The sequence below is a fragment of the Triturus cristatus genome, chromosome 1_1 (assembly GCF_964204655.1).
Source record: "Triturus cristatus chromosome 1_1, aTriCri1.1, whole genome shotgun sequence".
Classification (NCBI taxonomy): Eukaryota; Metazoa; Chordata; class Amphibia; order Caudata; family Salamandridae; genus Triturus; species Triturus cristatus.
Genome location: NC_140579.1, coordinates 105,965,924 through 105,989,140, shown reverse-complemented (window position 1 = coordinate 105,989,140; position 23,217 = coordinate 105,965,924). Strand labels below are relative to the sequence as shown.

Sequence of the window (23,217 nt, the reverse complement as noted above, 5' to 3'; positions counted from 1 at the left end):
CTTGAAAATGTCTTCCTCTCATTCCAGACCCCTTGCAGCAGAACATGAAAGGCTGGAGGGGCCCCACCAGCTGCACTCGTCTCCGGCGAGGCGGGCCCAGGAGAGAGGAGTTTCAGGTCTCTTTTAAGAGTGTTTTCAGTGTCCATTTTATGGGTTTCTATGCCCGCCCCTTTATTTTCCATGTACCTATCTGGTCAGGGATTCACAGGAAAGTGAACCCTATATGCGTGCTCAGGAACGAGGAGGCGTGAGCCGCTGGTCCAGGGCTCAGGGTCACGCGCAAGGCGTGGCTTGGCACGGGGTGCTTAAAGAAGTGCTTGGTGTTGTGAAACGGAAGCTTTTTTGTTGTTCCAGTTTCCTTTACCATCTTCACTGGCCAGCTAAGGTGGCGAGCGGCGCTCTCCGGTCTCTCCAGCCTCCCTCGAAGCGACAGGCGTCCAACAGGTCGACTCTCTCGAGGTGTGTTCAACGCGCTCTTGCTTTTTAATGTGTGACTGGCATCGGAAGTGGCAGAGATAGGGCAGCAAGCGAAGGAGGGGGAAGGGCGAGGCCTCATCGCATAGAGCCACAGTGCAGAACTAGTGTCACCACATCCAGCACAGACACCGCCAGACACCTGGGGGAGTGAAAAGCGTCTGCTGACGACACGCTGCAGTGGCAGCACATCGTGGGTGGCAGCATCAAAAGGACCTGCTCGCTTCCCGACACTAAAGGCAAGTGAGTTGGGGTTTCACAAGGGTGGCGTTTCACCCTAAATTGAATTCATGTGATCGTAGCACCCCACAAGGACTGGCTGGCCCTGGGGGGTTTGCTGCTGTAGGTGAACATGTGCAAGTGCGCCGCGTCACCTCTGCTCTCTTGGGGACACACAGAGGCAGGTGTGTGCACGTGTACACATATGATCACACGAGAGCACCTATGGTGTATTTTTACCCACGACAATTATTGCTGGTTTAGTTATGTACATGCAGAGGTCATAGGTCTTTATAAGGAGACGTATCTCAGCAGATGGGAGAGTCACACCCTATGCATCTGTGCCAACCACCCCAACAATGCCCAAGCATGACCATAACCATGTCCCTCTTGCAAACTCCATGAAGGCGACTCCACTGGTGGGAACGCGCTGGCCAGACTTAAACTTTCCTCAGTGACATTTGCAGGGTCAGAGAGGAACTTTGGGACCTTGTATTCAGGCAGGTAAAGGTGTGTGCATCCATGTAGCGCGACCCTATGCACAAAGGAGTGACGCATTCCTATGCTTTCGTATTAGGTGTGGCGCCGCGGCCAAGGCGACTGACTCCGGAATCTGGGGATCACGGCTCGATTCCCGGCGCCGGCAGCAGATTAGCCCAGCCCCATGTGACTCTGGGCAAAACTTGCTTAATCTTCCCGACGGCCCCCAGCGCCTAGAGACCCTTACGGGTGATTGTTCGCGCTTTACAAATGTGGATTAATATTATTTATATCTATGTATTCACCTTAATTGCCGCTGCAAGTAGCAGTATGTGTGTGAGGCAATACACGAGCCAACATTCAAACAATAATGTATGCCTTTATAAAAATAGTATTTACATATCATAAAAAAACAAAGACGAGTGACGGTGCAGCACACATTAAGGAGCACAGTGATAGATCTGTCCTAAGCTGCCATGTGCTCTTGTGTTATTACCATTCTTAATTCAAATCCATGAAAGCGATGTCGGGGTAACGCAATAAAACACACGTGACACAGCACATGCAATTTCCACACATGCTGCATTTTATGTTCACTCTGAAAGAGCCTTTTGCCTAATTGAGAAGTCCATAAAAACAGCAAATAAAACCAGTATTGCCAAGAACATTCTAATATAATTTTAGCCTAAACCAGTCATGGTTTCTTAGGTTGGCACACTTGAGATAAACACTTTTCCCCGACGGTGAGGACATGAAGCCTGCTGCTTGGATTCACTTTGAAGAGCTGTTGCTGATAAAAAGACGCGTCATTGTGATGGGTCATGGACATGAAATGCCTCGTCGGCGTCATAAGTATTGTTTTATTGTTTCAGATTTGTGAACATCTTAAGGGAAAAGGAGGAGGCCATCGGCGTGGAAATGCCCCAAAATACATCACACACATGAGTTCCACACTCACAGAACTGGTGCTGCACATAGGAATTATAAGACAGATACATAATGCATATTTTAATGGGCCAATCAGAATCGAGGCCGTGGATTCGGCTTGAGCGCTGCGTCTGCCCCTTGCTCATGGTTTGATGGCCTTGTGCCCATCCGATCCCCTTCTCTTCATCTTTGCAGTGGCGGCTGGTGACATTTGAAAGTGGTGAGGCGTCAAATTATTGCCGTTCCGCACTGCGGTGAGCGAGTGTAGCAAGCATGCCCGAACAACCGACGGGGGCTGGGGGGGGGAAATTTTGAAAAAAGAGTGGACAAATGGTGCATTTTGAAGCAAATTTGAGAAAGCAGGAAGGTTAATAAAGCAATACGATTTAATTATCATTTAAGAAATTGTCAATTTTTATAACCTATAGAGGACAATCTTCGCCAGAAGCGCCAAGGAATGCCCTACACTTCTACTGTTCCTCTTGTCCAGCCTTATGTAAAAACTCCATAAGTATGAGTGAACCTAAAAGAAACATGATTCAACTGAGACATAGAACTTAGAAAACCAACAGAAATATCTCACTGTGACCCCACGGCACAAAAAGATACCATGTCAGTGTGCAAGCGCCACAAAAGTGTACAGAAACAACCAGCAGTAAAATCATAGCAGAACAGCATAAACAACGCACTGTGAATTCAAGTCACAGAATCGAATTCACACTGTGAAATAACAGCACAGCATACCCGTAAAGACATCTCTCTGCACCATCTGAGAAAAGCAAACGCGTGGACAGCATAAATACACAACATTTTATACTGTTAGCAGAGGAAATCACAAATATGTAAAACTCTTCCTGGTTTTTTGGTGCATGAAAACATGTACCTAAACATCTCATTTTCACATCTGCCCGAATGGATCAGACCTAGACAAACATTTCTATGACTTTATAAAAAAGAAAATCAGAGAGGCACACACATTTGACGGGGCAACGACGAAAAAACACAGAGACAACTTGTTGTGACTTCAGAAAAACTGAGGACACAAATGGACGCACCGCCACTTAAATAAAACCGGAGTTGCTGTGGTACATTAGCAACAACAAAAAAACATACGGACAACATCGTTATTTTCGGTCTGTGGTACACCATTTGACACCCTGTCCACAGAAGGCATACCTATGGAGTCCGCAGCTCACAGCAAGGAAGGCCGGTGCTTGAGGCGCCCCCTGTTGAAGTAGAAACCACGTCCCACTTGCCTTTGGCAAAGTACACGGCTGTTGAAAGACCCCCTCCAAGCGCTAAAACGTGTATACACAGTCTGCCGCATTAACTGTGATATCGCGGCCTGCTGCTTGGTCGCTGTACGCAACAGGCCACACAAAACACAAGGGACACAGAATGACACGCACATACGCTGTGATAGTGTGTCGGGAGGACGGGAGCTGAACCCCGTGCGGTTACTCCCCATTTATTTTGCACCCTGCAGGCATTGCCTGACCCGCGGATGACGTTACATCCTCATCCGGCCAACACGCCGTAAAGTAAGACTGCTGACCCACTACATTAATAAGGGTAACCATAATAATATGCCGGTCCTATCATAAATGACGCTGTTTACGTCCTGACTTTTCAGTCACCCTACAGCCCGCTTCAGAATTATTCGCCCCCATGTCTATTAAGGGACATGAGCTATTTTACTTTTGATTGTAAGACTTCCCCCAAAAATATTTTATAGCTGAAACTGGGAATATAAAATGTAAGCCCAGTGATTCTTTTAAAGAGGGAAAATGTTTTGGGGATGGGGATCTAAGATGACGTGTTCGTGTTCTGAATCATAACAGTGGAGGAAGAGGGGACGATTGGGAAGAACCTCAAATCAGTGTAACATCACAACATACACTGCAATGTCGCTGCAACCCTCTGCTGACCAGCATTCGAATGGACATCCCTCTGACCTTTTCGAAAGTGTTAGTGAAACGCCGAGGACCAGCAAACCCGACGAGAATTGTACTTTTAACCACATATAAGGAAAATACAACATTACAAATCACTCGCATGAAAACAAAGTGAAAACCAGACCCCAGGGATTTGGAAAGCGCTTGCAGTGTTTGCGCGGCATAACCTGGGAGCAGTACAGGCGGGTTCAGTTCCTAGCACACAGGCACATGCCTGCCAGCCACGGCCTGGCAGGCCCCCAGCAGAAAGCCCTGCTCAGATACAGTGCATCCTCTGTAGCGAGAGTTGGGTGCCAGCCGGGGAACAAAGGGATCTTCATTAACACTTTGAAAGCCCTGCAGTGGACATGGGGCCGCACAGAATCCCTTTGTTGCCCCATCATGTAAATAAAACCCTCCTGCCGGGGCACGTGAAGCAGCCGTGGCGTATGTATGTGAAGCAGAATTGATCCTTCACTCCTGGAAGGTATATCCCATATAGCACTCCCCTTGCTTTTCGTTTCTTTAAATAAACGTACTCAGATTTAAACGTTCAAACTTGATGGTTTAATCATATAGTGTACACTTTCATGTTCAAATTCATTGTAACACAGTCTTCTTGTATACACATAATGGCTGAATCCATAAATGGTTCGTGGTGTCACAGGGTTATAAGTCCCCAATGCATTTCGGGGCGTGCCCTTCCTCAGGCGGTTCTCCTTGTAAACAAAAATACAGTCTCTTACTTACTTTAAGAGCTAGAATGCGCAAGCTGAAAAGAAAAACGGGTCTATAAAATATTACACATGCAGTAACAGAGCTGGTGTGTTTTCGTGTTAGTCTTATATTAAATACGCTAACTACGTAAACTACGTGAGGTACGTCAGCGTACGGTTGCTTAGTCAAAATCATAAAGCACCAAAACAAGATTGAATAAAATAAAATAAAGATACACCGCCAGTTTGCGCTACCATTCCTAATTTTGTTTTCGTACTCAAATGCCCAAGATAAACATGCAAGAAACTAGAGAGTGGAGTAGCGGTACCGTATGTTTAAACAACCGTAAATAATTGTAAAATAAATATCAAGGTGCTCCCCCAATAGAGAACGAGGCATCCACCCAGATGTACACTGTGGTAATCATCCGCAGTAGTCCACTACAATAGAAATACTCCAAACGGTCTAACCTGTTTACACCCGCCGTACGGCAAGCTGTCTCCCGCGTAACATGTTCGAACTTCGGAAGTGACGGCTCCCTCACCCGTAAGTGCGTGAAATAGCGCTTGTGTCTCCACGTAATGAACATGGAAGATAGACCTTAAAATTGCGTGCTGTGATGCTACTTACGAAATTGATGTTAACAAAGAAATGTGAACAATGAGTGACGTGATATAATAGTGCACATTATTAATATGCATAAAAATTTGTGGATGAAAGTTCAAATGTCAAAATTGTATGTAAACCAATTATTGACTGGTGGTAAACAAAATCCTTCTGATGTGACGGTTGTCTCACCCGGAAGTGCATGAAATAGCACTCGTGTCAACACGTTATAAACATAGAAACTAGACCTTGTGGTTGCGTGATGTAACGCTGCCTGCAAAATCGATGTCAATACACACTGTCAATAGTAGATAACACAATATAATAGTGCGTGTTATTGATGTAAATAAAAATAAAGTGAAATAGAAATCTTTGGATACTGTGTCAATTATAAAAAAACAATTTTTTGTATAAATTGTTATTAGCTAATGGTACACTGAATCCTTATAACCAGGAGTTACATTTCAACACATATCCTCTGATATGTGTGCCTGCACAAAGATACGACATAGGGTCACTGTTAGAACCATATAATTAATTAAAGGTAACAATTGAATTCCACACGGTCATTTAGGCCTTTTGGGTGTAGTGAGTCCAGTTTATAAATCCAAAATAATTCTCTCTGTAAAAGAAATTTTCTGTTGTCTCCCCCTTCTTGAGTTTGGACTTGTTCCAAAATAAGAAACCGGAGCTGGCTAATGTTGTGTTTGAGTTTGTTGAAATGTACTGCAACAGCCGATTTAGGGTTGTTCAATCTGATGTTGCTCTTATGTTCTGTCATGCGAGTCTTCCTTTTTCGTTCAGTTTTTCCCACGTAGATAAGTCCACATGGACACTTTAAAAGGTACACCACGAAGTTTGTATCACAGGTCGCTGTGACATATAGATTAATCGGAGTACCCTGTGTCGGGTGTCTCAAAATGGTACCATTTATGATATTGTTACAACTTCCACAATTCAAACATGGGATAGTACCCTTATATTCATCTTTTGGAGAACTCTTTTTTCTCTTTAGCATTTTTTGTAGATTTGTGGTACGTTGGTATGCAAATATTGGGTTTTGCTCAAAAATACCATTGAAGTCTGATTCAGCTTGTAACATAGGCCAATATTTTTTAATGACTTGTTTAATTTGTTTACTTTTCGTTGAGTACTTTGACACGAATACATTTCGTTCTTGTTGTACGTCAGGATTCTTGCCTTTCAACAGTTCATGTCTACTTATTTTAGATACTCTTTCGCTCGCTTGATGTAGAATAACATCTGGGTATGCTCGTTGTCTAAATTTAATCAATACTTTTTCTTTATTTTCTTGATACAGTTCTTCAGTGGACGATATTCTCCTGATCCTAAGTAGTTGAGAGAATGGTAAATGTTGTTTCAAGCTCATTTGGTGGAAACTTGAAAAATGAAGCAGGTTGTTTCTATCTGTGCTTTTTGTGTAGACTGAGGTAACCAGCTTCTGGTATGTATGTGAAGCACACCCCCCGTAAAACGGCATGTGAATAAAACCCTCCTGGCACTCGCATGTAAATCACAAACATTGTATAACGTGATGTGTGTAAACGGATTTGAATAGCTCGCCTGATGAATGCGAACAAATCACACAAGGATTCTGAAAAGTGGTTTAATTAAAACGGAGTGGCACACGCATCTGAAGCACATACTTTAAACCAATGCATCACTTACCACAAAGGGTAACTTAAAGCTCCTAGATTCGCTTCTTGTCACCGTCTGATTTTTAATGCATATACCTGAATAACCTGTTATGCCTTTTGCCTACAACGGCCTTTCCTATGTATTGTACTTTGATGCATATGGCCATAATTTGCAATCAGTCGCGACTCGCGCGGGGGGGGTCACGCACGGGGGGGAATGAAATATATTAAACAAAAAACTTACCTCACAGACGGGCCACGCCACCTCTCAGACCTCTGCTCCCCTGGGCGCCTTCACGAACGGCACTGGAGGGACCTGCCAACCCCTCTCAGCCAATCCATTGGCTGAGGGCACAGCTTACGCTACGCCCGCCGCCTGCCCATTAGGAGACCGAGGGGCTCCTAATGGCCATGCGCAAGCCAGTGCAAACACAAGTGCGCATGACTGGGCACGGGTGAAAATTCGCTCACCTTGCCCACTCATGCGCACTTGTGCTGCTGTCTGTTGCCCCTGGTCTAACAATCATGTCAGTCAACATGACGCCGGACCGCCCACCCCCTTCAGACTCTGAAGGGGGTGGGCGGTCCGACGTCATGCTGACTGACATGATTGTTGTCAGTTGGTTCTCCCTCGGCGTCTTTGAACTTAAGTAAACTGATTCAGTTTACTTAAGTTTAGAAACGCCGAGGGAGCTACGGGTGGGGGGGCTACGCCCCATCTCCCCCAATGGACGCACCGCCACTGCATCTTTGGCTCTCCTCTTGCACTGAAGCTTAAAGAGCATTTCACCCTCATTGTGCGTTTTGACGAGATAAAGGTATCTTTCCATGGCCGTCCTCAGACCTTGAGTTGCAAGTACGTGGGACAGTTTTCTCTCCCTTTATCGTTCTGCCTCTAATGCTCCATTTTTTTTTTTTTTTAAATGAGCCACCCACAGCCACTGCTTGCCCCCAACCACCTTGTGCTCTAAATGCCACCCGCTGATACAGTACTGGACAACCATCTTAAAATGGTTTTAAAAACTATTCTCAGATTGTCAAGCATGCATGCACGACCTTGCACGTTGGTCATCATGGTAGTTTGTTTCCTAAACTAAAAGAAACATTCCAAGATGGCTGCCGTTAAGTAACACACATAAGCAGGAGCCATGTTTTCATGTTTTTCCTATAGCTTTAGAAAAATGATTACACGAGGACCACTGTACATGCACACACATGAGCAGAGCCATCTTGAAGTATTTTTTCTTTTAGTTAAAGAGAAATCATTACAAAATGGCCATGACCCATGTATCTGTACAGGTGGTGGTCATTTCTGATGAATGTAATGAGTTTATATTATTTTAAGAAAAGTCTTTTAAGGGCCTAGGGGGCGAGTATGATGGGACTGATCTTGTGGCAATCATGGGTGAAATAAGAAGCACATGCAAAGCTGTCAGGTGTCATAGGTAAGACCTTCTGGCTTTGCCAATGCTTACTTTATAGGCTGTTCTATCAGAAGGATGCAGTGGTGCCATAGCATGCTACGAAGGAGTTGGTCATGAACAGTGACATCTAGAGAATTAAAGTGGGTGTTGTGGACTCAGGAAATATCAAGGGGAATGAGGGAGTCAAGTTTGCGGGGGTTAGAGATAGGCAGTCAGAGCTGTGCACATTGAGATTAAGTAGGGATCATTTAAGGGTTGACAAATGAAGCTTTAACATCTTTGCAATCTGTATTAGCCAACATTGCATAAGACTGAGCCCACCTTTTCTCTTAAAATGGCATTACTTCTGTTTATTCCTGAGAGATGCAACTGTCTGAAATACATCTCAGCTGTCTCAGGTGTGTGCATGTCTGATCTATGTGATGTGAAAGAGATAGCTCAGCTGCCTGGGCCCAGAGCCTGTCAGATGTTTGAGCTTGGACCTGAGTGATCTTCATAATATGAGGGATTGGATATCTCTATACTCTGCTGATTTAACATTTATAATGTCTGTAAATTACATTTATGTTGCACAGCTATCCCACAATGTATACAAATCATACAGGTTCAGGTCTTAGACAGCCTAGTTATCCATGGGGTAACACACATCATACAGGGTTAAGTATTCAGGCAGCAGAAATATCACTCAAAATTCTGGGCCCGATTCACAAAGGCAAAGTGAGACGAAAGTCCCTTATTGAAGAAAAGAGCTACAAAAGTTGTAAAACCGGTCCACCTAGCCATAAAACCAGCCCATAACTGCCAAATAAATTGGCCCACACACCGACCTATCAGACAGGGCAATCGGGGCACCGCCTGATTGCCCTGTTAGCCAGTCTGACCCTGCTCATGTTATATTAGGTTTAGTATGAGCTCACATCCACACAGCCTCTTCGGGCCGTAGAATCAATTTATGCAACAGAGGGATACATTTTAAGAAGCCTTTTTGCTTTCACAAATGGTCCAATTTGCAGAATCAGGCCTTTTGCATCTGCAAAAAGGCATTTTGGTATATAAGAAATCCAAGGTATGATTCAGTAACAGTTACAGAATCACGATTTGGGTTTGTAACAGTATACCAGATTGTTTGGGCTTGTTTAGGGTATTTCTTCCTAATACCTATCAGAATGATATGTATTGATAATTTGGTACCGAAATCCAATTGCAAACACATGCCTGCTTTTTCAACGACACAAATATAGTGGTTTGTCATGCACAAATAAGAAGAGGTCCCCATGGGATCCTACTCTTAAAATGTTTTAGGTACAATTGTCATTATTTTACAAACACATCTCATTTTTATTTAAGGTACACAGGTTGCATTTAAAAAATGCTTTATTTAAAAGCAATTACAGACATGGTGGTCTGCTGACTACAGCAGGCCACCATCCCTCCGATGACTGCGATTCTTAGTGGGTCAGTATTAGCGTCCTACTTTAATAATATTCATGAGGTATGTCAAATTGCGAACCAATCCATATTGTTTTTTGCGAACCAACCTAATAGTATATAGGTCTGTTCACAAAAAACAGAATGGATTTAGCAAACATCTGTGCTCAATTTGTGACTAAATTTACCAAATCCATTCTCAGTTCAACTGGCCCTTTGACATTAAACAACCCAGTGTGGGAAGAGGAGATAAAATAAAAACTAAATAAAATTAGTGATTTAAAATTCAGTTTTTTATAATTTTTCTAAACACCATCAGACAGGTTTTGAGATGCATAAGCAAAGTTTTCAGATTTCAACTGAAGCAACCAAGAATGCTCTTTCAGTATAAGTATGGAGCCGAAATGTGGAAATTTGTACAGGAAAATGGTCTGCAGATTTCTGATTCCTGGTATGTCTCTACCACAAGCATTTAGAGGTTAGCAAGGTTGTGGTGTTTTGGTAAATAGCTTTGGGTTTAATAATCCTACTATTGAATATGCCTGTATTAAATAATTTCTTAGCACTAGAGTGTTATGGTCACGCCTGGAATCCTCAACTTCAGAACGGCAGCTGTATTCTGTGCTAGCTGAAGACATTGGAGCCAAAGTACAGCTGTCTGGCATCCAAGTCTCTAAGACCATTGTAACATAAGGGATGACCTTTCCATCTGAGATTTGAACTGCTATCATGTATTTGTTGATAACCATGTTTTCAATTAGTTTGGTCTGTAAAATATTTGTAATCTGAGTGGTTGCTCTGCTGCCTGTGAACAGGAAATCTATGTTACATACGGATGGCTTTTCTGTCTTCGCATGATTGTTAGACTTGGCTTTTTTAGCGGGTTTATCCCCAGGCTTTTTGCTTTTTGGCCTACTGTTCTGGAATCTGTTTTGGTTGGTTTTATGACTCTGGGCACTTTACCACTGCTGATCAGTGCTAAAGTGCATATGCTCTCACTGTAAATTGTGTTTGTGGATTGGTGATTCCATGATTGGCATATTTGATTTACTTGTAAGGCCCTAGTACAGTGCACTGTGCGTGCCCATTGCCTGTAAATCAAATGCAGCTAGTGGGTCTGCAGCACTTATTGTGCCACCCACATGAGCAGCCTGTAAATGTAACTCCTACCACTGCAGTGTCTGTGCACAGTCTGGTACTGCCATGTCGACCTGGCAAGTGCACCCACTTGCCATGCCCTAACCTTCCCTTTTCTTACATGTAAAACACCCATAAGGAAGGCCCAAGGTAGCCCCATGGGCAGGGTACAGTGTATGTGAAAGGTAGGACATGCACTGAGGTGTGTGACATGTCCTGATAGTGAAATACAGTGCATTTTGTTTTTCACTATTGAAAGGCTATCTGTCCCATAGGATAGAATGGGAGTTTATTTATAACATCTTATAAATATAACTTCCCATTGGGACAAGATAGAAAGAAGGAGTTTAGTATGCCTGAACTCAGAATATACAAATGCATATTTTAGTAAAGATAATTTTCATATTGTGTATTTGAAAATAAATACCAGTTTTAGAAAGTGGGTATTTTCATGCTTAGCCATCCTGTGCCTCTGCTGGTTTGTGGATTGCATGTCTGGCCTTGGAGTGACAGGGGCTGGGAATGTGCATTCTGCTCAGTCAGCCACTTGGTGGGTGAGGTGTGTCCTGCCTTCCCAGGGTGAGTCAGTGCTGGGCAGAATAGACCTGGGCTGCATTTAGATTAGGGGGAGGAGATTTCTATCACACCTGAATGGGCTTGGTCTGCCTTGGACAATGCTGTCTTTACCTCCTGCCGGGCAGTTGCACTAGAGAGGACAGACTTGTTTTGGCCGGGAAGAGAGCTTCTCTGCCACCAGAGAACAAGGAAATGTGTGCTATAAAATGTGAGGCCCAGACCCCAGACTTTTGGATCACTTTTAGACTGCAAGAGGAACCTCTGCCAAGGAGAGGAGCTGGAAGAAGCTGGAGGAGGAGTACTGTCCCTTTGCTGCGTGCTGTCTAAGGTTGGCCTTCAGTAGCTGTTTCTGCCAAGGAGAGGAACTCTGTGTGTATCCTTCTTGACAAAGTATCGCCAAGGTTTTGAGGTAGAGCTTGCCCCCTGTTCCAAAAGTCTCAGAAAAAGCAAAGGCTTCACAATCCTTCTGGACAACGTCTCTGGAACCGCTGTTTTCAGTCGCCACAGAAGAAAATATGAGCAGCCAACTCTGTCACCAAGTCAATCTCTGGTTCTGTGTCCTGAAGGCACAGTAGAGGGCACTGCCGCACTGCATCCTTAGTCTCACCGACACCGCTGGGCGACCGTCATCAAGCCGTTGTTTGGGCCGCGTCCTGTGGGCACTGCACTCCGCACCACCCCGCTTCACTCGGCCCAGACGTCACCGAAACCGTCGCTGCCCGAACCGGACATTGACCGGCTCCGTCGCCTGCCAGCACTGCACCGAGCGCCGCCTCACTCCGCATCATAAGCCTTGGCCTCACCGTTGCCGTTGGACGACCTTCGCCAAGCCGCTGCGTGCACCGCACCTTGAAGTGCACAGCACGCTGCACCGCTTCGACTTCGCATCGCAAATGCGACAGTTGCCCCAACCGACTGGTACCAAGGGGTTCAGCCACAATGAGAGAGGTACTGTCTACGAGTCTGTCAACACTTTAGCTGGCCTGTACTGACGCGGTCCGCTGGAACTGTTAGACTTTGTCGTTTTCAGCATCGTGGTAGCCCCAGACAGAGCTACAGACTCGGAAGAACTGTGTTTTTCAGCTATTCTTGTAAATTGAAGGTTATCTTGCAAAGTAGCTATTGTTACAGTATTGTATATTGGATTTATTGTCGTATTTGGTCTTGTTGGTTTAGATAAAGTTTTGGTTGTTTTTCTAAACTGGTGTGGTGTCCATTTGTAGTGTTTTCACTGTGTTACTGTATGCATGCACAAATGCTTTACACACTGCCTCTGAGATAAGCCTGTCTGCTCGTGCCAAGCTACCACGGGGAAAAGCAGGGGTTATTTTAGAAGTGTACCCCTCTTACCCTGTCTAGGAAGTACGGTCCCTACTTTGCCAACTACAGACCCCCACTTCTAACAATGATCCTTTAAAAAAACTTATATCCCGAAGAATATCTCTGGAGGCTTGACTCACAAAAATTGTTAAGAGCTATGCAATAGTCTTGTTTTATTTCGGGCGAGTGCCAGCCTCCTATAAACTGATAGATAGCACTGCTGCTTGTGCCTTCAGCCTATCAAAAGATCTGTCACAAGTTAGCAATTTCTCTGTTGTCCGAGGCCAGAGAGTCCAAGAACCCGGACACAGGCCTGATGTGTGAAAGATGAGCTAATAATAATCCACATTTGTAAAGCACGAACAATCACCCGTAAGGGTCTCTAGGCACTGGGGGCTGTCGGGAAGACTAAGCAAGCTATTGCCCAGAGTCACATGGTGCTGGGCTAACCTGCCGCCAGCGCCGGGGATCGAACAGTGATCCCCAGATTCCGGAGGCAGTCGCCCTGACCGCGGCGCCACACCACAGCAAATCAGATGAGTATAATCTTAGATACCTGCTGTGTGAAACAAGTCAATCAGATCAGGGTACCCCGATATTGGTCACTTGAGAGCTGTGCTCTTCTGATGTCTGAGCCTCCGACATCTGCGTTGTTACCAAATCTTCTTAAAATAGTTCCACATTTCCCTGAGTGACTGCAGTTAGCTTACAATCTTTACAAATGCACATTGGCTTTGTTGTCTTTGTGGGGGGTGTGTGTGTAATTGTGATCCTTTCTACCCGGGTATACCACTCTGCTCTTCTCATAATCAGGCCCTTACTGATATCTGGGGGTGACGCTGTTGACAGTAATGCTGCTACTACAAGATATCAGTAGTTTTCGTGTGGTGCCCATGCGCTTTAGGGAAGTGATGATTTGTTAGACACAAGGATGAAGGGTTTCGGAGAATTAGTAGTACCTTTGGTGATGCGTTAAGTAGCACAGGTGTTTTTTCAAAGTGGTAATATTTGCAGCTTCAGGACTCTTCCCAAATATATTAGGGGGATATTATCAAGAAACGGCGTTAAATTTATCGCCACTTTAGCGGCAGAAAACTGCCGCTTAAGCGGCGATATTGGGCTTGATAATATGCCCTTGAGAATTCCCATAGAAGCCCATGTTCTGGTGTGAACTTGGGCTTCTATTGGAATTCTCTGCGGCATATTATTCCCATTGGGCACATGGTCAAGACTGATTTGCATATGGCTGGGTTTTAACGCCGGACCTTGATAATATGCCCCATATTAATTTGCTTTACAATAATCCTTGAGTTTCAAGATAATTAGTAATCAACGGTCATCCACCCGCAAGAAATTCTAGAGAAGCGATTAGTAGAGCCAAAAGATTAATTGAGAGCAAAACCGGGGCCCTAAGACCAAATGCGACCCAAGAAAGCGCAACTGGGTTCCAAAGACCACGTGCAAACCAAGTGCAAAGTGCAGAGCGTCCACACACTGAATGTGGGTAAAAAGATATATGTACATGTATAAGCTATGTTTGAAAGGAAGTCAGCAAGGGTTGAAGCAGTCCCTGTTCTCAGTCCTGGGCGGGTTTTCATAGACTCCTAAAGCCTCACGTGGGCTCAAACAATGGGCCAGGAAGGGCCATTTTATTTGTGCACAATGTTTCTATGGAGATGATTGCTTTGTTACTTATTGATTACCCACAGGGCTGCATTCATCTCACTCGCTGGGTGCTACCCACTGGTCAGAGGCTTTTTATTGTGGCTTTGCTTTACTTGAAAGCAAAGTTGATGTGTTCAATGGTCAGAGCTTGGAAACATAGTCAGCACCCAGATATAAGGTTTTCATATGCAAAGCACTTTTACTATCATAAATTATCAGAACAATCCGACAAGGTCAAAAAGTGGATTTTGCAAGTTTTAATGCTGTCATAGAGTGGAACTTAGCCAGATACTGGGACACTCCCGAGTAGCCATGCGCTCTATAAATGTCTTTTCATTCATTCATACTGGAGCAACTCTTACTCCCAACCTGTTTTTCTTACCAGCCACAATGAATTATCCTCACTGTGTGCCCATGCCGTGCATGGATACATATGTAGCGGTGCCCGCACATATAGGAGTCTATTTACTAAGATTTTATGCTGTGTGTGAGTCACAAAAGTGACGCAAATGACACAAAATCTTTTTTACCTATTTACTTTCCCACTCTAAACTAATTTAAGGCTTGAAAATGACTCGAAAGGGATGGAAAGCAGCACTATGCTACTTTGCATTACATAGCGTCAAGGGGGCTTTCTGACGCTGATCCCTATTCACTTAAAAAAGTAGATAGGGTTTAGGGTCAGAAAATAGCGCCCATTTCAATTAGGCGCCATTAAGGAGAAATGCTTTCATTCCTCCTTCCTTTTCTGACTTTGTATGTGTCCTGCACTGTACAGCACACATGCAAAGTGGAAAACAGTTTAAAGTAAGTTTGAGCATAGTGTTTTGTACTGGAAGTCTACCCTTCCAGTGCAGAACCTATGCTAGACTCCATCAGACACCCTTGCACCAAGGTGCAAAGGTATGTGTGTGGCGCACAACAGCTGACATCGGCACCAGCGTACGGGAGAGGAGAGAGCCATAGTTCTGTAAGTATGGCGCTCTCCTGCTCTCTTCGTCTCGCGCAATGCAGCACAGCTTTCTTGCCGCTGTACTGTGTTGCATGAGATTTTAGTAAATATGCCCATATAGTGTGTTATGCAATGCCAAGCTACAGCTGGCACACTGCTCTCCACGGCCAAACACAGCAAAACACACCGACGTTTCTTCCCAGCTGCGCCGAGCTACACTTGAAGCATCCAATGGCGTGCCCCGCTGGCAGCCTGCGACAGAAGCCCAAGTGGCCACTCCCCACACTTGAAGCATCCAATGGTGGCCCCGCTGGGAGCCTTTGACAGAAGCCCAAATGGCCACACCCCACACTTGAAGCATCCAATGGTGGCCCCGCTGGGAGCCTTCGACAGAAGCCCAAGTGGCCACACCCCACACTTGAAGCATCCAATGGTGGCCCCGCTGGGAGCCTTCGACAGAAGCCCAAGTGGCCACACCCCACACTTGAAGCATCCAATGGTGGCCCCTCTGGACCCTGCGACAGAAGCCCAAGTGGCCACTCCCCACACTTGGCTGCGGAGTCAGAAACAGAGTTGCAATATGTTCGTCACAACACAGGGTTTCATTAGATAAAAATAAGGAGTTGTCTTTTGTTCAGCTCTGTATGTATATAAGGTATGTGTCCCATGTGTGTATGTGTAAGTACGTATGTAAGTCAATGTATGCTGCGCATGTCTATAGTTATTTAAATCATTTTGTTTTATTTCACAACACTTTTAAGACAACTTATATTGCACACAATACAAGATAAATTGTTTTGTGCCTCTTAACAATAATTGATGGTCACTCCTCAACTCAAACGGCCCTTGATGAATGAGAAACCTGCTTGTAACCTGCACAGGTTCAAACCTATGCATTCAGGTCATATGCAACTGCTGGCACTGGGCGCGTAACCCAGCGTTTGTGTAAGGAATAAAGCTTGTAACCTGCACAGGTTCAAACCTATGCATTCAGGCCATATGCAACTGCTGGCACTGGGCGCATAACCCAGCGTTTGTGTAAGGAATACAGCTTGTAACCTGCACAGGTTCAAACCTATGCATTCAGGTCATATGCAACTGCTGGCACTGGGCGCATAACCCAGCGTTAGTGTAAGGAATACAGCTTGTGACCTGCACAGGTTCAAACCTATGCATTCAGGTCATATGCAACTGCTGGCACTGGGCGCATAACCCAGCGTTTGTGTAAGGAATAAAGCTTGTGACCTGCACAGGTTCAAACCTATGCATTCAGGCCATATGCAACTGCTGGCACTGGGCGCATAACCCAGCGTTTGTGTAAGGAATACAGCTTGTAACCTGCACAGGTTCAAACCTATGCATTCAGGTCATATGCAACTGCTGGCACTGGGCACATAACCCAGCGTTTGTGTAAGGAATACAGCTTGTAACCTGCACAGGTTCAAACCTATGCATTCAGGTCATATGCAACTGCTGGCACTGGGCGCATAACCCAGCGTTTGTGTAAGGAATAAAGCTTGTGACCTGCACAGGTTCAAACCTATGCATTCAGGTCATATGCAACTGCTGGCACTGGGCGCATAACCCAGCGTTTGTGTAAGGAATACAGCTTGTGACCTGCACAGGTTCAAACCTATGCATTCAGGTCATATGCAACTGCTGGCACTGGGCGCATAACCCAGCGTTTGTGTAAGGAATAAAGCTTGTGACCTGCACAGGTTCAAACCTATGCATTCAGGTCATATGCAACTGCTGGCACTGGGCGCATAACCCAGCGTTTGTGTAAGGAATAAAGCTTGTGACCTGCACAGGTTCAAACCTATGCATTCAGGTCATATGCAACTGCTGGCACTGGGCGCATAACCCAGCGTTTGTGTAAGGAATAAAGCTTGTGACCTGCACAGGTTCAAACCTATGCATTCAGGTCATATGCAACTGCTGGCACTGGGCGCATAACCCAGCGTTTGTGTAAGGAATAAAGCTTGTGACCTGCACAGGTTCAAACCCATGCATTCAGGTCATATGCAACTGCTGGCACTGGGCGCATAACCCAGCGTTTGTGTAAGGAATAAAGCTTGTGACCTGCACAGGTTCAAACCTATGCATTCAGGTCATATGCAACTGCTGGCACTGGGCGCATAACCCAGCGTTTGTGTAAGGAATAAAGCTTGTGACCTGCACAGGTTCAAACCTATGCATTCAGGTCATATGCAACTGCTGGCACTGGGCGCATAACCCAGCGTTTGTGTAAGGAATAAAGCTTGTGACCTGCAGGTTACTCGAAGATCTGTCTGAAAAACTTACTAACCCACTGAACTGTTTTATTCGTACACAGTCTGTGACCTCCAGGCGCTATGCAGCTGGCACAGTTTCCCTCTGAGCTCTTTTATGGTGACCCAAAATGATGATCAAATATCTCTTCCACACGTGCATTAACAGCCTGAACAACCTCACCCTAAACCTGCTGGCTACACCTAGCAATCAGGCGCCTTAACTCACAGCCTCCCTTCAAATGCTGTATGTCATCGATAGAGTGAGCCTGAACAATACTACTGTGAACGGTGCCTTTGCTGTTAATTCCCTTGGGGGCGAAATGTATACAAATTAAGCCCATATATATTGGCGGGCCATGGACTCCTTGTTTTTGACCCTGTTCCTCAAGGCTCCACTCCAGCTCTGCCATGTCTGGCCCCACACCAGTGCACGCCTGATGGCATATGTGTCCATATACAACGCTGTCAAGTTCAAAAGAGGAACCAAGGAAACACAATAAGTAAACCGCAACTGGTCTCAAAGTGTAACTACTGAAGCATTCTCTTGGATGATTACAGAGCAGAAAGAAACACAAAGGGAACCTAATCACTGGGTTCTTCTGTGCCAAAGCAGTGTTTGCTCTCCTTGTGGTATAGTCTCAGTAGCATGCTAAGCAAACAGAGAGGTTCACCTTTTAGCTGCTCCAATATTGAGACTTCATCGAGTCAACAACATGCAGTGACATTGGCGGATAAACCCATCACCCCCTTTGACACCATAGTCACCATTTGATAACTCCACACACTATTGAATATTGTTTTTCTGCCTAGTAGTTTTTCTTTCCTTTCTTTTCAGTGGGAACCCACTAATTGTAACTAATACAGCCCACACAAGTTGCCCCTTCTGGAGCATGAGGATGGGCTTTGCTTGAGAACAATTGATCAAAATATTGTTTTAGGACTCAGACAAGGTTCACAGCCCCATTAGTAATGTATCTCTCATCAAATTAACATTCCTTTGTCCCCACCTCGATCTTGGCCCCACACAGCTCCCGACAACACACATGTAACAGGGATGGGGCTGTGCGCTTCCTGATACAAGGAGAGAAGGATGTTCCTCTTTATGCGCCTTCTGGTCACATGTTGTCCCTTTTTGGGTCAGCCACATGAAGCAGCTCTGGCACAAAGCCCTGCTCCCTTCATCTCCTCTAGCAGTGTCTCTCCTCCCATGAATCCACTCACTCTCCCTCTTCTCTGCTGCCTCTTCTCTCTCCCTGCTCCCTTCATCTCCTCTAGCAATGTCTCTCCTCCCATGAATCCATTCACTCTCCCTCTTCTCTGCTGCCTCTTCTCTCTGTGCTCCCTTCATCTCCTCTAGCAATGTCTCTCCTCCCATGAATCCACTCACTCTCCCTCTTCTCTGCTGCCTCTTCTCTCTCCCTGCTCCCTTCATCTCCTCTAGCAATGTCTCTCCTCCCATGAATCCATTCACTCTCCCTCTTCTCTGCTGCCTCTTCTCTCTGTGCTCCCTTCATCTCCTCTAGCAATGCCTCTCCTCCCATGAATCCACTCACTCTCCCTCTTCTCTGCTGCCTCTTCTCTCTGTGCTCCCTTCATCTCCTCTAGCAGTGTCTCTCCTCCCATGAATCCATTCACTCTCCCTCTTCTCTGCTGCCTCTTCTCTCTGTGCTCCCTTCATCTCCTCTAGCAATGTCTCTCCTCCCATGAATCCACTCACTCTCCCTCTTCTCTGCTGCCTCTTCTCTCTGTGCTCCCTTCATCTCCTCTAGCAGTGTCTCTCCTCCCATGAATCCCTCCACTCTCCCTCTTCTCTGCTGCCTCTTCTCTCTGTGTTCCCTTCATCTCCTCTAGCAATGTCTCTCCTCCCATGAATCCACTCACTCTCCCTCTTCTCTGCTGCCTCTTCTCTCTGTGCTCCCTTCATCTCCTCTAGCAGTGTCTCTCCTCCCATGAATCCATTCACTCTCCCTCTTCTCTGCTGCCTCTTCTCTCTGTGCTCCCTTCATCTCCTCTAGCAATGTCTCTCCTCCCATGAATCCACTCACTCTCCCTCTTCTCTGCTGCCTCTTCTCTCTGTGCTCCCTTCATCTCCTCTAGCAGTGTCTCTCCTCCCATGAATCCCTCCACTCTCCCTCTTCTCTGCTGCCTCTTCTCTCTGTGCTCCCTTCATCTCCTCTAGCAATGTCTCTCCTCCCATGAATCCACTCACTCTCCCTCTTCTCTGCTGCCTCTTCTCTCTGTGCTCCCTTCATCTCCTCTAGCAGTGTCTCTCCTCCCATGAATCCCTCCACTCTCCCTCTTCTCTGCTGCCTCTTCTCTCTGTGCTCCCTTCATCTCCTCTAGCAGTGTCTCTCCTCCCATGAATCCACTCACTCTCCCTCTTCTCTGCTGCCTCTTCTCTCTCCCTGCTCCCTTCATCTCCTCTAGCAATGTCTCTCCTCCCATGAATCCATCCACTCTCCCTCTTCTCTGCTGCCTCTTCTCTCTCCCTGCTCCATTCATCTCCTCTAGCAATGTCTCTCCTCCCATGAATCCACTCACTCTCCCTCTTCTCTCTCCGTGCTCCCTTCATCTCCTCTAGCAATGTCTCGCCTCCCATGAATCCACTCACTCTCCCTCTTCTCTGCTGCCTCTTCTCTCTCCCTGCTCCCTTCATCTCCTCTAGCAATGTCTCTCCTCCCATGAATCCATTCACTCTCCCTCTTCTCTGCTGCCTCTTCTCTCTCCCTGCTCCCTTCATCTCCTCTAGCAATGTCTCTCCTCCCATGAATCCATCCACTCTCCCTCTTCTCTGCTGCCTCTTCTCTCTCCCTGCTCCCTTCATCTCCTCTAGCAATGTCTCTCCTCCCATGAATCCACTGGCTCTCCCTCTTCTCTCTCCGTGCTCCCTTCATCTCCTCTAGCAATGTCTCTCCTCCCATGAATCCACTGGCTCTCCCTCTTCTCTCTCCGTGCTCCCTTCATCTCCTCTAGCAATGTCTCTCCTCCCATGAATCCACTCACTCTCCCTCTTCTCTGCTGCCTCTTCTCTCTCCCTGCTCCCTTCATCTCCTCTAGCAATGTCTCTCCTCCCATGAATCCATTCACTCTCCCTCTTCTCTGCTGCCTCTTCTCTCTCCCTGCTCCCTTCATCTCCTCTAGCAATGTCTCTCCTCCCATGAATCCATCCACTCTCCCTCTTCTCTGCTGCCTCTTCTCTCTCCCTGCTCCCTTCATCTCCTCTAGCAATGTCTCTCCTCCCATGAATCCACTCACTCTCCCTCTTCTCTGCTGCCTCTTCTCTCTCCCTGCTCCCTTCATCTCCTCTAGCAATGTCTCTCCTCCCATGAATCCATTCACTCTCCCTCTTCTCTGCTGCCTCTTCTCTCTCCCTGCTCCCTTCCTCTCCTCTAGCAATGTCTCTCCTCCCATGAATCCACTCACTCTCCCTCTTCTCTGCTGCCTCTTCTCTCTCCCTGCTCCCTTCATCTCCTCTAGCAATGTCTCTCCTCCCATGAATCCACTCACTCTCCCTCTTCTCTCTCTCTGCTCCCTTCATTCCCTCTAGCAATGTCTCTCCTCCCATGAATCCACTCCCTCTCCCTCTTCTCTGCTGCCTCTTCTCTCTCCCTGCTCCCTTCATCTCCTCTAGCAATGTCTCTCCTCCCACGAATCCAGTCACTCTCCCTCATCTCTGCTGCCTCTTCTCTCTCCCTGCTCCCTTCATCTCCTCTAGCAATGTCTCTCCTCCCATGAATCCCTCCACTCTCCCTCTTCTCTGCTGCCTCTTCTGTCTCCCTGCTCCTTTCATCCCTAGTAATGTCTCTCCTCCCATGAATCCACTCACTCTCCCTCTTCTCTGCTGCCTCTTCTCTCTCCCGGCTCCCTTCATCTCCTCTAGCAATGTCTCTACTCCCATGAATCCACTCACTCTCCCTCTTCTCTGCTGCCTCTTCTCTCTCTCTGCTCCCTTCATTTCCTCTAGCAATGCCTCTCCTCCCATGAATCCACTCACTCTCCCTCTTCTCTGCTGCCTCTTCTCTCTGTGCTCCCTTCATCTCCTCTAGCAGTGTCTCTCCTCCCATGAATCCACTCACTCTCCCTCTTCTCTGCTGCCTCTTCTCTCTGTGCTCCCTTCATCTCCTCTAGCAGTGTCTCTCCTCCCATGAATCCACTCACTCGCCCTCTTCTCTGCTGCCTCTTCTCTCTCCCTGCTCCCTTCATCTCCTCTAGCAATGTCTCTCCTCCCATGAACCCACTCACTCTCCCTCTTCTCTGCTGCCTCTTCTCTCTGTGCTCCCTTCATCTCCTCTAGCAATGCCTCTCCTCCCATGAATCCACTCACTCTCCCTCTTCTCTGCTGCCTCTTCTCTCTCCCTGCTCCCTTCATCTCCTCTAGCAATGTCTCTCCTCCCATGAATCCACTCACTCTCCCTCTTCTCTCTCTCTGCTCCCTTCATTCCCTCTAGCAATGTCTCTCCTCCCATGAATCCACTCCCCCTCCCTCTTCTCTGCTGCCTCTTCTCTCTCCCTGCTCCCTTCATCTCCTCTAGCAATGTCTCTCCTCCCATAAATCCATCCACTCCCCCTCTTCTCTCTCCCTGCTCCCTTCTTCTCCTCTAGAAATGTCTCTCCTCCCATGAATCCACTCACTCTCCCTCTTCTCTGCTGCCTCTTCTCTCTCCCTGCTCCCTTCATCTCCTCTAGCAATGTCTCTCCTCCCATGAATCCACTCACTCTCCCTCTTCTCTGCTGCCTCTTCTCTCTCCCTGCTCCCTTCATCTCCTCTAGCAATGTCTCTCCTCCCATGAATCCACTCACTCTCCCTCTTCTCTCTCCCTGCTCCCTTCATCTCCTCTAGCAATGTCTCTCCTCCCATGAATCCATCCACTCCCCCTCTTCTCTCTCCCTGCTCCCTTCATCTCCTCTAGCAATGTCTCTCCTCCCATGAATCCACTCACTCTCCCTCTTCTCTGCTGCCTCTTCTCTCTCCCTGCTCCCTTCGTCTCCTCTAGTAATGTCTCTCCTCCCATGAATCCACTCACTCTCCCTCTTCTCTGCTGCCTCTTCTCTCTCCCTGCTCCCTTCATCTCCTCTAGCAATGTCTCTCCACCCATGAATCCACTCACTCTCCCTCTTCTCTGCTGCCTCTTCTCTCTGTGCTCCCTTCATCTCCTCTAGCAATGTCTCTCCTCCCATGAATCCACTCACTCTCCCTCTTCTCTGCTGCCTCTTCTCTCTCCCTGCTCCCTTCATCTCCTCTAGCAATGTCTCTCCTCCCATGAATCCATTCACTCTCCCTCTTCTCTCTCCCTCTTCTCTCGCCCTGCTCCCTTCATCTCCTCTAGCAATGTCTCTCCTCCCATGAATCCATTCATTTTCCCTCTTCTCTTCTGCCTCTTCTCTCTCCCTGCTCCCTTCATCTCCTCTAGCAATGTCTCTCCTCCC

General features: G+C 46.6%; 1 protein-coding gene across 6 annotated transcripts in view; it reads left to right on the top strand.

Annotated features, from left to right (window-relative positions):
- The first annotated feature begins 353 nt into the window (after positions 1–353).
- The window catches only part of LOC146869661 (polymeric immunoglobulin receptor-like), a 264,598-nt gene continuing 241,734 nt past the window's right edge, over positions 354–23,217 (top strand). For 2 of the 6 annotated variants that reach the window (XM_085609621.1, XM_085609636.1), the window contains exon 1: positions 354–459. The gene's annotated coding sequence lies outside the window, so the exon portion shown is untranslated. Of the gene's footprint in view, positions 718–23,217 lie in introns of all 6 variants that reach the window. The other 4 variants (XM_085609612.1, XM_085609666.1, XM_085609677.1 and 1 more) reach the window with 4 other exon arrangements.